This window comes from Cryptomeria japonica, chromosome 8 (genome assembly GCF_030272615.1).
Source record: "Cryptomeria japonica chromosome 8, Sugi_1.0, whole genome shotgun sequence".
Taxonomy (NCBI): domain Eukaryota; kingdom Viridiplantae; phylum Streptophyta; class Pinopsida; order Cupressales; family Cupressaceae; genus Cryptomeria; species Cryptomeria japonica.
In genome coordinates, this window is record NC_081412.1 from 564,510,085 (window position 1) to 564,525,272 (window position 15,188).

General features: G+C 34.9%; 1 pseudogene; it reads right to left on the reverse strand.

The window, feature by feature from the left end:
* Positions 1 to 13,432: 13,432 nt before the first annotated feature.
* On the reverse strand, positions 13,433 to 14,797 carry LOC131857795 (pathogenesis-related thaumatin-like protein 3.8; annotated as a pseudogene).
* Between the last annotated feature and the right edge of the window lie 391 nt (positions 14,798 to 15,188).

Here is a 15,188-nt window from a genome sequence, read left to right on the forward strand (position 1 = left end):
TTCTTTTTAGAGCTAGAGTTTTTCTTAGATTGTTTATTTCATACGTCCTTTCAAGGGTTTTGAACATTTCATATGCATTGTCATGTTTTAATATAAGTGGTATTATGTGATCCCTTACTGCATCTATCATGATTTTAACAACTTTATCATTTCCTCCATTCCATACAGTTTTCTCACGTTCGTCTACAGGTTCGGGCTTGTCTTCTTTTATGAATTTGATTACTTTGTTCTCTTTTAACACTATCATAATTCTAACTTTCCAAGCCAAAAAATTTGCTGCTCCTTCGAGTCTATCCTCGAATCTGATTGTGTTTGCCATTTTAGAACTCTTCAATTTTGTAAACTTCCTTTTCAGTCTATTCAGATCTTTAAGTAGTTAGGCTCTGATACCATGTAAATGTAAACAAATTGTGTCGATTTTTAGAATAATCAAAATTCTGAGACAATGAATTTAACTGTTATTGTTTGATTTAAAGAAATATAAAACTGATTTTATGACTTATCAGTTTGCCTTTGTAGATACGAAGACCAAGCAATTATCCCTTATGCCATTCACCACATGTATCATGTTGTGTATTTTATTCAATAAAAGATGGAGGATATATACCACTAGTCTTCATTGGATCATGCCTCCACAAGGGGTCGCGATCCTATGTGGAACCATGTGGTTCCACATAGGGTTGCGACCCCTATGCGGAGCCACAATCCTTCTACACTGGCGGAATTACTTAACCAAATGTCACAATAGCGAAACTAGTATGTTAGTTTAATAAATCAATTAAATCGCAAGTCAAAACAAAATCATATTTTTGAGCACTAATAGACAAATAATGATTTTGTTTAGAGTTACGACTGGGACTAATTTTAACAGCAATGGGAAAGATAATCCTCACGGGAGGTACCTAATTGTACTGCAAACAAGGCATACATACCTTACCCCTTATGGGATTTGAACTTGTGACAACTCTTTCAAGAACACACACACTCCACTACTAGGCCAACTTACACTATATAGATGTGAAGAGTGGGAAGATTTAAGGTGTATGAAATAGAGAAAGATAGAAGCGACCATGTGAGAAGAATAATTGAGGGGTGCCAATAAAATATTTGAAGATGTGTGTGTGTGTGTGTGTGTGAGTGTTCCTACACACACATCTGCATGCGTGTGCATGTGCATGTGTTTGTGTATATGCATGTCTATATATATAGGGTTTTTTTGGCATAGATTGTCACAAGAGGAGTGCATGGAAGGGATGTCAAATGTGTGAGGGAGGAAAATAATAGAAAGGTGCATATTGCATAATTTAAAGACTTCTTATTTAAAATGTTGTATATTTAAGGAGGTTGCTAAAAGAGATAATCCAAAAAGGGGCATATAGAAAGAATAGAGGAAAGATTAATATCATTAAAAATAAAATAAACATGAAGAATTTGTAAGAAAATGTGCAGTGGATAGTTTGTGTTACATATTAAATAAAAGAACAAAATACCAAAGTAATATAGAGGATGGTAGGGGCATAGAAAAATTTAATTGTAGATAGAAAGAAAATTTTGGATTAGTATGTGTGGGTTTTGAGGAAAGTACACCAACCAATATTTATTTTATAGAGATGTAGATTTAAATTTATTATTCATAAGCAAGTACTAGACTTGGTGTATCTATTATTTTTTATTAAGGAAAAAGTTGGTTTTGAGGGGTTCCAAAATCCCGAATAACAAGTTTTGAATGGATCCAAAACCCTCAAGTTTTGTAATGATTTGTGACCCACTCACAGAAGAACATTCCAACTAAATAATACTCAAGCAACTAGTGGCCAACCCATAGCCATACAACACAAGCTAAGGATTAAAGAACTAGTTGTAAAATCAGAAGGCCAAAGTGATTAGATTAAACTTCTTAGACAAACATGAGCAAAGAGTTTTTTTAGGCTCCCTTAGTTCCATAACAATGGGTTTTAGCAAGGTTCCCATCACCTTAAAATCCAGTATCCTAGAGATATTACATAGAATTAAAACTAGAAAAAATCAAACCTCCCAAACCACCAAAAGCATGAAGTGGAATAGACTTTTTTGATAGGCTTCCCAAACCTTCACATTGGATTTTAAAATGGCTCCCAACACTAGCTTACATTAGTCAACATAGGCCTCTAACCAACAAGTCCAAACCACTCCACCAAAATTCCTCTCCACCTCAATAGAAAAGGATCCCATGTAAATAGTTGTAGTAGAGGAAGAAACCTCTAGGATGAAGAGACACACATGATATAACCCCACACTGAAGTAGAAAAAGACAAGAGAATTCCTCATAGAGCCACTTCCAACCTCTCCCACAAGGCCAATCACCATCTCTCTAGGGGAACCACCACCTCAATAGGAACTGTGAAATAGGAAGAATGAAGCAGTGAGAGTCAAACCCAATTCAAAGTCATAACTATAAGAAATAACACCACCTGAAAAGGGAAAGAATCCACTTTCATAGGAGACACATGAAGGAAGATCAAAATAAAAGCAATACAAGCCCATTTAGGAACAAACAAATATTGAAAGCATCAAACTTTAATGAAGATGAGAAAGGTATAAGGAAAGATCAGACTTTGAGAAATATTGAAAGCATTAGACTTTAAGATATACTGAAAGTATTAGATTTTACCTCTCAGAGAATTAGGGTGAGCTTCTTCCCTAGGGTTAGGCGAAGGTTGAGAAAATGGTATTATATCAAGATTTGGTATATTTAGGGAAGAAGTATTTTGAGAAGCAAGTTCACGAGACTTAGCATGATGTCTCCATCGACATTCTCTCACACAAATATTTCGTTTAGTTTTATTTGATGGTTGTAAAGGTTTAGGAGTAATAGGCATAGGGTTATTTTCTTCTTTTAAAGTTGGATGCATGGAAGAAGGCTTTTTAGGTTGAAAAATAGGAGATGTTGGGCGTTTTTCTTTGTAAAAGACATAGAAGATAGAACCACAACATATAAAGGAGAAATAAGTGTGGGAAGAAGACTGGGTCCATCATGAGGAGGAGGAATAGGTCTATCCTTAGGAGGAATAATATGTTTATCCTTAGAAAGAGGAATAGTTTGACCCTTAGGAGGAAGAGCTTTTCTTATCCTTGGGAGGAAGAATAGACTCATCCTTAAGATAAGGAATAGATTATTCCTTACGAGAAAGAATAGACTCATCCTTAAGAAGAGACATATGATCATTAGTTAGAGGAAGACTAATTGTTGGATTTTTAGGTTTACTAAAGGATAAAATCATCTCAATTTTTCATTTTTGATATGATTTAAGGAGAGCATCACTTCTAGGTTGAAGAGGTTGGAATTGTTCAAAGAAAAACTAATCAAGACAAACATTTCCATGCCTCACCATAGGTTGATACATGCTATTATTAATAGTTATGATTTTACCATCATGAGAAAATTTCAAACACTTATGAACAGTAGAAGCAATCACTTTTAGGAAAGAGAGCCAAGGATGTTCCAACTTCGCATGAAATTGATCGGATGTAGGAATTATATCAAAGACAACATCTAAGCATTTAGACATAACATCAATAGGAAGTGTAATAGAATCAATAGAAGGACAAGAGAAACCATCAAAGACTTTAACTATCACATCAGATTTATCATATGTTACTTGATTCAATTATAAAGTATAAAGATATTCTTCAATTATAACATTAACCATATGTGTAGGATCAATAAAAAATTGTGAGAGAATGTTGTTTATTTTCACAATGATATATAATGGACCATCAGGTTTTTCAATAGTTTCACTAGCATCAAATGCAATGCATCTGTCTTTAGGAGATTGAGTTTTATCAATAAGATTCACCACATTATTAGACTGAAGGCCCAACTTCATTAGGAGAGATAGCAAGACGATCAATCTCAATCACAATAGTGGAATGGGAAGGTAAAGGATTAGTTAAGATTTAAATATTTTGATTAGGAGGAGCTACAAATTTGTTTCCTTTATCATTCACACTAGCTACAAACATGGTATTATTATCAATCAAGTCTTGAATCTCACTTCTCAAGGAATAACACTTTTCAGTGTCATGACCGGGTTGACAATGGTATTGGTAGAAAGATTTGGCATCATAAGAAGGCAAAAAAGGCTTTGATGTATCAAGTGGCGTAATATTGGGTAGGTTTAATACATTTCTTTATAATAACTATGATATAATACTATGCAAAGATTCATTGAGAGGAGTGAATTCTTTTCTAAAGTATTTGGACAAAGGAGGCACATCTGTTGTTGTAGTTACTACTCGATTGTTGTTGTTGTCATTGAATTTGATGAATCCCTTATTCGGTTTGAACTTCTCAAAAGGGTTGCTGAACACTTTCACTTTTATCAATCAGAGTCATTGAAGAGGATTGTTCCAATTGACTCACGGTAAGGTGATAGTTGTGAAGTAATGTGCATAACTATGTAAATGAAATAAAATCAAAAAAGTGAAGTTTGTCTCTAATTTCTTTTTGAAAATTAGAAATGAAAACTCTTTAAATATCTTGGTCAGACACAAAAGCAATTTGCGAATACAAATGTTCATATCTACCAATCTGATCAGTCACTTTTTCTTTAACACTTTTCTTACAATGCATAAAATTAGTCAATGTAATATTAGGACCAATGTTATTGTGAAATTTTTGAATGAAAGAATTAGTCAATTGTTGAAATGAAGTAATAGAATAAGGATGCAAAGAACAATACCATTGCAAAGCCTTATCTCTAAGTGTTCTAGTAAACAATTTAGTTAAAAGCCTTTGATCACAAGAAAAGTCACTACACAAAGTTTGAAAAGTTTTCACATGAGTCAAAGGATCACCTTTTCCATTATAAAGCTCCAATTGAGGGACTTCTACATGTTTAGTGGGGACAACTTAAAAAATGTGATTTGATAATGAGCTTGTTACATCAAATGTGGGCACATTATACTTAGATTGACTCATAAAAGCGATTTGTTGTTGCAAAGGAGACATTGTTTGAGCTAATTTATTGATGGTAGCTTCGGTGGATGGATTGAAATCAGACATGTTGGATTGAGGATTGACATTGTTGTATGAAGGAAGGGGTTGAGAATAAGGAGGTATATTGTTACATGAAGGCAGGGGTTGAGAATAAGGAGGGATATTGTTATATAAAGGAAAGGTTTGAGAATAAGGAGGTGGAACATTATTGTAGGTAGGTATTGGAGAAGATTGGGTAACAAATGGAAGGTTTGTAGGAGGTGTAAAAGAATTTTTATTATTATAGTTTCTCCCTTGACTAACATATGTAGCCATGAAATTTTGTGTGGAAGTAGGCATGATATTAGATGTAAAAGTGGGAACACTAGCCATAGGTAAAGTCATAGGAACGATTTGGTTGTCTTGACTAGGAGGTTGTGTATAACTAAGGACTTCAACACAACTCTTCATACACACAATATTAGTATCAACAATATGAGAAATACCACACAACAAATCGACACCAACTTTAACACTTTGAACCATTATTTTTAATCCTTCAATTAGTGGTAGGGCCTCACTTTCGGGGTATTGATGACTCATCCATTGTTGAAGATTTTCAAATTGATTGTAAATCTTGCCCAATTGGTCAACATAAACCCTATTTAGTGATTCATCCACATCATGAGAATTATGTAAATAATGAGGATAAATGACATCATTTGTAGGATTGGAAGAATCACCCACATCCTCATGAAATAAAGTTTCCAAATTAGGCTCCATGCTCTCGGTAATTAAACCTTGGGAAGCCTTAATTCTACAACTTCTTCTCGTTGGGATACTATAGGTTGGACTAATAGTAGTAAAACTCATGCACAAAGCAAAGAAAATTGAAATTTGAAATTTGAAACTTGAGATTTGGAAATTGAATTTAAAATAATTAAACAATACAAAATTTTGTAAAAATGATCAATTAAACAACCAAATTGATTTGTGATTTTGAAAAGATAAAGAACAATTGTGAAATATTATGCAACCCACTAATAAATTTAAATTTTAAAAATTAGAGTTTTGTGAAAATAACCTCTTAATTTTAAAATTTAAATTTCACATTAGATCTAATATTGAAATTTTGAATTTGAATCAACTCTAAAATGGTAAATTCAAAATTTAAAAAAACCCCAAGCTCAATTTTAATTTTTTTTTTAAATTAGGGTTTTAGAATTTAACCACTTAATTTTAGAATTAAAATTTGTAATTGAACTTGTAAATGAAATTTTGAATTTTGAAATATGAAAAGCACTCAGATCTAAAATAGTTAATCCAAATTAAAAAAATCGCAAGCTTAATTTTAAATTTAAAAATTAGGGTTTTAGTGAAATTAACCTCTAAATTTTTTAAATTTGCAAGAAAGTCAAACTTGTAAATGAAAACTTAAATTTTAAATTGGATAAGAACTTAAATATGAGAACATAAATTAGAATTAAAGGTGTAAGGAGTCAGGTTCACAAAAAATATAATGGTGAAAAATTAGGGTTTCCACCATTAGAGGGAGGAAACCACTAAGTTTTGCTTGGGATGACCATTACATTTAAAAGAGGAGGAATCCAATAGATTCAATCATAAATGAACAAAGATTAAAAATGAATACTAATTGGATTGATTAATTTCGGGGTCCTCTTTTGTAAATTAATTTGCTGAATTAAGATCAAGTGTTGGAAATGAAGGTAAAAACATGAAAATAGTGGGCTACATATGTGAAATTGCGTTGTGCACTTGGATCTAAGAAATGTATGAAAACTCAGATTTGATCTTTGAAAGAGCACCTAAAATTTTAGGACTATGGTGGTGGTTGCCATAGTCCTCCGAAATTTTTGTATATCGAAGGGGGATTGATTCGTCTCTGCAAATAATCTCGATTCTGAAGATCGCAACTTTGTAAATGTTTCCTCCTTATGAAGTTTTGTTTGTGTCCACACGGGATTAGGGTTTTATGAAGTCTTAAATAAAATAGGATGGAAATTTTTACTTCAATGCTTGAATCTTGACTTTGTTGTTGCTCCAAGGCTTGAAGGAAAACCTATTACTACTCAATTTCTTGAATTCTTGAATGGTTGATGTCATATGTGTGATTTTTCTCATTGATGGATGTGATATGAAAAAATGAGGGTAAATCCTCCTTTTTTGCTTTCCCATCGAGAATTATAATTAATTTTCTAACATGAGCTAACACGGAGCTAGGAATCCTACTTAATTTTAAATTCTAAATTAGGTTTTTGAGGGCCCCAAAATGAGGAGGACCATGGTGGCCCTAGTCCTACCATATTTTGGGGCTAGGACAAAGTACCAAATTGATGTAAAGTTAAAAAATGCAACAATACTTGAGTGGTATGAGTATAATCAGGTCTAGATCAAGCCTAGGGGCATAAACACTAAGGTGGAGACCCAAATGTGGTCAAAATTGCAAAGGGGTACAATTATAGGATGCTATAGTGTTGAGTGTAGGGTTGAAATTTAAGGGTATATGGTATAGGATTGATGATATAGCGTTTATGATTGAGTGTATAGGGTTTAAGGTTCATCCTATAGACTCTAGGGACTAGGGTTGAGAGATATGGTTTAGGGTTGAGGGTATATGATAAAAATTTTAGGGTTGAGGGGGATAGATTTTAGGGTTGAGCGTATAGGTTCTAGGGTTGAGAGTATGGCATAGGGGCTTCACTTAGTGAACCTAGGATATAGCACGTGCATTCATGATATACTAAAGAATCCCCATATTTTTATAAAATATTATCCTAAACTCAATTTTTGTCACCCCCTCCCCATACACAACCCAAATTAAACCTCCTTATTTTCACCAAATATTGTATTTCTCATAGCCTAAATTAAAACCCCCTATTTTCACCAAATTGGCAATATATTTTTAAAGAACTTTGGGATATTAAACCCTCCAATATGAATGCATGTGATATAATATTGTCTAACTAGTGAAGCCCTCGTGGAATATGGTTAAAGTTTTAACCTATTGACTTTAGGTCCTAGCGTTGAGGGATATGGTTTAGGGTTGACAATACATGGTATAGGGTTATGGCTATAGAGTTTAGGGTTAAGAGTATACATTTAGCGTGTACAATTTAGAACCTAGGGTTGAGGGAAACAATTTAGGGTTGAGGTTATAGGGTGTAGTGTATAGGGTTGAGAGTTTGGCTTATAGGCTTTAGGACCTAGGGTTGAGAGATAGGGTTTATGATTGAGGGTATTGGGTTTAGGGTTGTGTATGTAGGGTTGAGGGTTTAGCGTATAAGCTTTTGGACCTATCATTGAGGGATAGGGCTAGCGTTGATTACATAGGGTTGAGCTTTTAGGGTTGAGGGTATAAGATATAAGTTTTAGGGTTGAGTGTATAGGGTTGAGGGTTTAGTCTATAGAATTTTGGGCCTAATACCTCTCTAGGATTTAATTTTGAGCTTGTATGTGGTATAGGGTTTAGGATTGGGGGTATAATAATGGAAGTTTGGAGTTATATGGTCAAGGGTGGAGGGATAAGATTTTGGGTTGATAATATAGAGTTTATGGTTTAGATTTGAGGGTATATGGTTGAGTGTATACATGGTCGAGGGTTTATTATATGGGAATTAGGGTCTTGGGTTGAGGGATAGGGTTTAGGGTATAAGGTATATTGTTTATGGTTTATCCTATATAGAGTTTAGGATTGAGTATATATGGTTATAAGATTAGGGGTTGTAGGTATAGAATATAGGGTTAATGCATAATGTTGAATGTTTATCATATAACCTTTAGAATTGAGGGTTGAGGGTATATGGTATAAAGTTTACTATATAGGGTTGAGGGATCAGGTTGGGGGTTAGGGTTGTGTTAAACTTGTGTGAATATTTTCATTGATGTCAAACCTGGTTATCTGGTTAGGACTGGATGTGGTATGTTGTTGGAAGCGGTTTTGGTATTGTTGGTCGAGCATCAATGGAATAAAAGTATGTGATATGAAGCAGTAAGGCATAGATAATCTACTGGTGTTATTTCCAAAAAATCCTCATCTCTGGAATCCTGAGTTGTGTGTATCTTTGTTGGTATCTTGTTCTGATATGAGCTATGTGAGGTTCAATACTAGTGGTAGTAGTCATATCAGGTGTGTATCTATTGCGATTTATGTTCTAGTATTTGTATCTTAGATTTAGGAGTTGTTGTGCTCGGAGTTTTGTGCTTATGGGTCTGTATCTATGGGTTAGGTAGAACCCTATTTTGTTCCAATAATTAAGGTGTATGCATTGAAAAATGAAATGTGAAGGAAGTGTGTAAGAGATACTATTATTGTTTGAACTTAAATAATTTTTCATTCAACTTTTATTACATATATGAATTACCCCTATATGCAATATCAACAAGAAGACATCAATTTTTTCAATTGATAGTAAGTGGTGAGACTCGAGCATCTATTCTCTTACACCAATGATGCAAATACAAGACTCCAATACTTAATACTAGTACTTGCAGTGAAAAAATAGTTACCTTGATAGTAAAATATGCTTTATTATAATTTAAAAAACAAATGTTTATATATTAGACTATTACAAAATTAACATCTTCCAGAAACAACTATGTTTATAATATTAGCCTATTACATTAATTAGTAAGTTTAGTTTTAGTTTAAACCAATAAACAACCACTTGGTTGGTTTGTACCGTGCAGTTTTGTAACAGTTTCGGTTTTGTATTGCCTATTTAGAGACATCCCGTTTGAATCAATCACAATCGAATTTTCACCATTATGCATGCACTTTCATATGGTATCACAGTGGGTGACCATGGTGTTTACTATGCGATACAGAGTGTGATGATGGATTATTCTTTGGCATTGTTTTAGGCATGTTGTTTGTAGGGAGCGTTGTTCTAAATTATTTTTCCTCTTGATGAATTTCTACTAGGATTCGTTTTGATGCGAGGTGAATGGAAGAGTGGATCAGTATAAAGTTTGTTTGAGTGCTATAATCGTGGACTATTATTTGCAGCCAGCTATTGACCTCCTTTAAATGGCGCGATCTTGATCTTTGGACGTTGTGAAAAATCATCCAGACGTAAGGCATTTAAAGCTAAGGGATAGTAATAAAGTGGAGCTTTCCTACTACTTGGAATTTTATTGGAAATTTTTCAAAGCCACAGTGAGCCGGCAATGAGAATGGCATGAGTCGAAAGCAAAGACCAAGTCTGAGTTATGACAGAATGCTGGACGATGCTGTGGTCAGTTGAATTTGAGGATCTTTCTACATATGTTGAGGTTAGATTTTATTTCGATATTGCCATTGGGGCAAGAGGAAAAATATGAATTTGATCTGTCAATCAATATGGCTTAAATTTTCTTTAGTTGTTTCTTATGTTCCGTGTTGGCTGATATAATCAATGAGGCGAATAGGAGAGCACAGTTTGACGGACTAACTGAAAGAGGCACTATTTTCGGGTATGACAGTTACTGTTTTTGAGAGTTTTGTGATCGTGAGCAAATTACAAGAGACTGATCGATGGTGGTTCTTTTATGCCTCTAGAGTGGAGAAGGATCTTTAAGATGATAAATTTACTTTCTTTAAATTTATATATTCTTGAGGTATTTAAGATTTTGTAGATTTCTATATGCTTAAAATGCAAATCTTAGTAAAAAAAAGTTATCTAGAGTTGATTTTTGTAACATTAGAGATATTTTATATCTCTCTAGCGAAATAGGGGCATTGCAATTGAGTACAATATCAAATAAATCCAACATCCAATTCTTTTTTTTGATTACGGCTACACATGTACCAAAAAATGTTTTTACTTTTAGGGCCATTATACTACATCCAGTAGGGATTTCAATGCTTTCACAGGTTCACATGTGGAATCAAGTGAATAAGTTGTAAGAAGGTCAATATTAAATGATGGAGGCCATGGAGGTAGGAGATTTTTTATTATCCCAAGCTAGCTTCTGGTTTAGGGGTGATTTAAGAAAACAGGGGGCTTGGCATTATGTGTCATTTCAAGGAGCAAGGGGAGGCAAGATTTTTTGTGGATGCATTTGGTGTATTCATTGTTTGGTTGGTGATTTGTACAACAGAGGAGGGATTGTTTCTGCAACACTTGATAAGGAGGTGTTAGACACATTTAGAAGAGATGTGGACTTTCGGAGGAAAAGCATCTCATGTGCAGCACTAGAAGAGGCATTAGACACACTCGAAAGAGATGTAGAATTTCAGAAAAAATTTGTCTCATTATAGATGGAGGGTGGGAACATTTGTCTCAAAATAAAAAATGAACAATATTTCTATGTAGCAAGTTCTTCATAAGAATACATTTATAAGATGAATCCAATAATGGATAAGAGTAGCATTTCAATGTATTACAAAAGAATGTTCTTTGGTTCTATTTGCCGCCTTCCCATGTCAAACCTGTGTCATTGGCAGGAATCATGTCGTGTCATTAGCAGGATTCATGTAGTGCTACTAGTTTGAGATAAACTTTGCATTTCTACATTTTATGTTATCAAGTAGATAAGTAGTAATAATGCCATGGACAACCAAAACGTTGGGATCGTTTCTCTTTTTGTGTAAACTATTCATTTAAACTTATTGATGCTCCATTCCACCGGGAGTCGTGCAATGATAATAATTGATTCTCCCAAATCTAGAGATTCTTTATCAATGCTTAAGAGTAGCTATGCTGGCAATAAGCATTCAAGTGTTATAGCTATTCTGGAATTGTGCAGGGTAGTAACTCATGCGTTCAATAACTTTGAATATATTCACACATTTGCATATATATCTATCATAGGGTTTCAAATATTACACCTGATAAAAATATCTCTGATGATAGGTTGCTGAGTGCAATCTTAAAATCTTGACACAAAAAACATATATAATTTTTTCATAAGAATTCTTGTAAAATATCCCTTCTATTATGTCTAACAGAAGGGATCTCCATGCTCTGCATGATAGCTCTCTTTTGGTCTCAGGTGGCAAGAATGGTCACAAAGGTGTGGAATTTGGATTCAAGCCTGAGAATTGCATTGTTGGAATGTTTAAAGGAGTCAGGCACCAATTTATTTGGAATGGATAGAGGATACTGCAATTGCTGCAGAATTTTACTTTATACTTGCCAATTGCATTTCTTCGACTCTCTTCAACCTTCTTTCCCATGTTTACTTCATTTCTGGCTCTCTAGTTGGAATTTCCTCTTTGAAACAGATGCAGATAGTAATGTCTTTTGGCAATTCCAACCCTAACAGTTTAAATATGTTTGAGTGCCTCAACTCTTCTATATTTTTGAATAAGGAAAAGCCATCTGTTTTTGTACACTGTAGTGTTTTTGGAGCTAATTTGCTTCAATTTCTGATCATGGATTGAAGCACTGATCGTATGAGAATGGACTTGGTTCAGATCAATTTATGTTATATTTCTTTTCATTCTAAAACAACTCTCTTTCTATTATTATTTGTTAAATAATTCCGCTTACATGCGATCATTACTTAGGCTTTAATATGTCATATGCAGAGTCCACAATGGTACTTTGAAATTTACAAATAACCAAACTATGTTATATCCGATTATCATTCTCCACCTCATACACATAAGAGGACAACAGAATGGAGAATTGTCATTCTCCATCTCATACATAGAAGAGGACAATTGAATGGGGATGGGGATGAATCTTTGGGTATAGAAAATTTTTACCTGAATTTTGGGGTCTCTTTACAGCTTGTAAAATGAATTTATCAAATTAAAAGCATTTAAATATTTCAAAATAAATACAAAACTTTTGTTCTCATTGTCAGAAAATGTTGAAGCCTAAAAAGTCTCAGTCCTACCAAAACCAACAAAAATCAGAGTAACTAGTAACCCTCAACTTTGCCAGAATCAACCAAAATCAGAGTAATTATTAAGCTAATCAACGCTTGGTAAACCCTAGATCACAACAAAATGTGGTGAGAATTCATCCATGTTAAAAATCTTATGCAAACGACAAACCAAAGATCCAAATCCATTACTCAATCATCCTTCTTTGGAATTGAGCAGTTCATGAATAGTGCTTATGAGAAAGCGGTTGTAGTTTAAAAATATAATCAATAAACCTCCTTTCTTAATGTAATATAATGGAAAATTGGCAATACAAAATTGCATCACTACACAATTATACAGAATTAGATACTACTAAAGCAGTTTCTTGCTCCAAATACCTTCTCCTACTTCTACCAAAGAGTTTGATTGTCAATGTCTTCAAACGTGCTACAAAGTTCAACCTTTTTTTTTAGACACACACAATTCAAACCACTATAGGAAAAGCACAAGTGGTGAGCTTAAATAATTCTCGCCAAAAATACCACTGCTACGTTTTTTTTATAAGAAACCAATAGAAGAATTTGTATCACTAAAAGTTCAAACCACCTGAAACTATCTACTGGGGTTTCAATACAAGTGAAAACATCTCAAACATCTCATCAATGTGCACCTATAAGAGCTAGATCATCAGACTTTTGGCTGGATCCAAGAGGCACGAAGTCCTCCAAATTCCAACTGCTGCCATATCCTCTTGCATTCTTCATACACCTTATTTCTACACAGTTTTTGTGTCATTTTACTGGCTCATGAATTTTAAAGACTAAGATATGGGGGTTTATACCGTACGAACCGGCGGCGAAGCTGTGGAAGGAATGGTGGTAAAAGCTTCCAGCAAAGCCAGATCGAAACGAATATAGCCACGTAGAGTAATAATTATGAAACCTTAAAAAATATTAAACTATTTGCAAAACGAATGTTAACAAACAAAGTATATACAAAGGTAACTTTAAAAAAAAAGTAATCCATGAAAGATGATACGTGTCATCTAAAAATTAAAATGATACTGTGGTTAATAGATTCATACCTTGTCCAGAAATTCCAACAAAATTCCCGATGTAAGAAATCCCATGAGAAATAAATCAGGTGGGTTGTTCCCCACTTAAAATAGTCTGTCGACTAAATATATTATTCCACATTTATACGTATATATACATGTATGTGTTTGTGCGTCGGTATGGTGTGAGATGGACAGAAAACAATAACGTAGTCGGCACTACCAGAGGGGCAAACGAATTTGCTGGGGTCATCGCCCTTGGCATAACTGTAGGCCTGGGGACACTGGTTCTTGAATACCACCGAGTAGTTTGTGGCATGGCAGTTGCCGACATAGGTACCTCTGCAGCAATACTGGTCAGTTTGAAAGACAGTGCAGACAATTTTACATCCGCCATCCACCTTCAATTCAGTGGGGCACACAGCATTCACGTCGGCTTTGCATGCAGGGGCGGTGCACTGAGTATTGGTAGGAGTGATGGAAAGAGGAACGTTGAAGCCGTTTACCAGCGAGATGTCGTAAAAGTCCTGGTTGCTAGTTCCATTGAGGGTGTACTCGGCCAACGTGGTGGGAACGGCTCCCGTGGCTTGGCAGCTCAGTTGGCGGCCACAGTCACCGGTTTTACAGCTTCCTCGGCCTCTCGCATCGAAAGAGCAGCCAGTTCGGCCCCAGAATTTTCCCGACTGTGTCGCCGCCGGCAAATTAACCGTCCATGTCTGACCCTGGTTCAGCTGCTGCCCTGCTCCGGGTAATCCCGCCACCTAGACTGTGTACCCGTACTGGTTCCGTATATTAAACTTAACTGCTCCCGCCTCTGCGACAAAACACACACACATATTATCTTAAGGTTTAGTGAGATATATATACTGTTCAACCACGTATTATGTTAGTAATAGGACTTACCTTGCATATATAAAGAGATGGCCAGTCTCGCCACAAGAAAAAGCGCAAGATTTGATACTGTTGCCATTATACATCTGGATTGAAAGAAGATGAATAGATTGGGCATGCGAGGAGGGATTTTTCATTCATATAGAGATCACAGACCCAGCTTGAGAAGACATGCATCTTACGGTAGCCCCCATTCATTAAAGGGTTATCAGTATTCAAATTTGTGATTATTTAATCTTGACTTCTCTACATAACTTGACTTCAGATACAGCTAACCCGTTTTAGACGCGAACGACTTTAGCGACTTCTGATGGATACATTGATGTTTTCCAGCATCTTTCCTATAGATGGATACATTGAATATTCAAGGAGTTTTGATATTTATACGGACAGGAGAGTTCCGCGTGTTACGGTGGAAGCCAAGAGCCGACTTCAAAGCCGCCTATCCTATGATAATGAGAGCCCCAGTC